Source organism: Vigna umbellata, chromosome 1 (genome assembly GCF_029865625.1).
Source record: "Vigna umbellata cultivar VRB3 chromosome 1, Vumbellata_1.0, whole genome shotgun sequence".
Taxonomy (NCBI): Eukaryota; Viridiplantae; Streptophyta; class Magnoliopsida; order Fabales; family Fabaceae; genus Vigna; species Vigna umbellata.
In genome coordinates, this window is record NC_142165.1 from 105181289 (window position 1) to 105183468 (window position 2180).

The 2180-nt window shown below is 30.1% G+C and overlaps 1 long non-coding RNA gene across 1 annotated transcript; it reads left to right on the forward strand.

Annotated features, from left to right (window-relative positions):
• The first annotated feature begins 825 nt into the window (after positions 1-825).
• Positions 826-1944, forward strand: LOC148207038 (uncharacterized). The gene is made up of 2 exons (XR_015786774.1): positions 826-1365; positions 1447-1944. It is a non-coding gene; the product is annotated as an uncharacterized LOC148207038 (long non-coding RNA).
• The last annotated feature ends 236 nt before the right edge of the window (positions 1945-2180 follow it).

Genomic DNA, 2180 nt, shown 5'->3' on the forward strand with positions numbered 1-2180 from the left:
ATTCTCAACGCTAAGAACATGGGATTAAATTTTGATTTCGATAGTGGAATTTAGTGTAATAGACTGTTCCTAAACCTATATCAATTTTCTACATGTTCAAAATAACTTGCTCAGATATTCTTGAAAAAACCATTAAATATATCTATAAATATATTAGTATTAACTACTTAGTCCATATCAGTTTTATTTACAAAGATGTTAATTATGTTATTCATAATCTAAAAGCTAAAAGTACTTATAGTAATAAATATTTTTTTGTTTTTCATATAAAAAATGTTGTACTCTTTTACTCAGTCACATTGATACTAAAATCAATAAATATAAATATTTTGCACTTTGTCACAACCAGTCTTTCAATATTGATATTTTCTTTAGATTTTGTTTTTATATACGTCAAATTCAACTGTAACAAGGAATTTTAATTTTGTACATGTGCGAGAAGATTATACACTTAGCTTTAAAATTTATGAACTTTTCAAAAATTGATTTTAGTTTAATATTTTTTAAAATAAATGTATATATTTGAAAATTTATTACCCTTATAACTTCATATGAAACACCTTCCCCAATTTTAATTTTGTGATATTTTTGAACATTTTAATAACAATGTAAAAGAAACTAATAGTTCATATCAGTATATAAGGGTGTGATAGCTGCTGGCAAAGGGTTTATTCCTTTGACTGCAAAGAAAAAGTATCTTAACAAACGTCATTCAAAGCTTCACCATTTCTAAACCAAAACCGGGTTTCTTTCCCTTCTCATCGTCCATCCATTGCATGTGTTTTTCATTTCTTTGACCAATTGAGCACATCAGTCTTTCTTTGCTAATACTTCAAGAAGATACAATTTTTACATTTACATGCATAAAAAAATTGGAATCCAACAGAAGTTACCACATTTTGGTACTACTCTGATTAACTACATGCAAGTAAATAATAAAAATTCTTTAAACAATAACAATCCCTAAGTGACTGTCAAATTGGTCTCATAGACAAAAATTGGTCACATACTAAGTCCACTTGCAATGGAAGTTACTAAAAGTTTTCCAAATCAACCTAGAATACAACGAAAGCAAAAAGAAGTTCAACCTCATCTTTCACGAAACCAGACTTGACTTAAAGTAATAAAAGGGTTTAAGGAGTGTTTTTCCTTGAACTTGCTGGCTTCATTCCTCGAAATACCTTACTCATTTTTCTGTAACACGGAAACTATTATATACAGGTTAATAGATAACTCTTTCCCACTGTGTTATTTGCTATTTCTCTCTTAGTTCTCATGTCTCTGAGACCACAAATAAGGGTTTATCTTAGAATTTAAGTTTAAACCTAACTGATACTCGGGTGAGATCTGCAACAATACTCAGAGGTCAGTAAATAAAATCTTCCAAATTTCTTCTGACATCTGTTCTTTTTCTTCTTCTGATAACCCTCAGGTATCTTATTACAGAGGAAATTATGAATCGCGACAAAAGTATAGACAAGCCAATGAAACCGCGAAGGCGTGAACCTCAAAGGTCAAGACGCGGTGACAGTGGTGGTAATACTGGTAATACTGGTGACCATCAAAACCCAGTGCTAGGTCTGTGCCGATTTGTTCTTGGGGTTATCTTTTTGTCTTTGGTTTTGTTTGTTTTCTTTTATTTCATTTTAGGTATATGAAAAATGAGAACTATTACAGTGTGTGGTTTGAGAAAGAGTGGGGCACAGAAGAATAAAAAACGTTTATGCAGTAAAGTCACGGGACTCGGTGGATCAAATTCCATACACTTTCAAAATTTCAGAGGAAAAGAAGGGTTCAATTAGGGCACAGTGTTACCAATGATGGTGTAAGGACCTTGATCCACTGTAACTATTACAAGCAGTACAATAATTTCCTGGTATATTAAGTTTGTATTTTGTTTGCAGTCAAGGCTATTATTCTATTAAGACTAATTCTTCACTTTTATTACTTTGTTATTATTTCGCTATATAATTTTATAATTTTTTTCATATTTTATTATTTTTATTTTTTTAATTAGTTAGATGTGTATTACTGACATATTCTTAAAAATCTATGTGGTTTCATTATTTTCTCATATAAAAAAGCACACTCATGAGCATGGTCATGCTCATGAGAAAAACTATGCTTACCTCTCTTATGCAATTGCATTTAAAGTTAAATTTAAGGTTGTTTGTTTATTA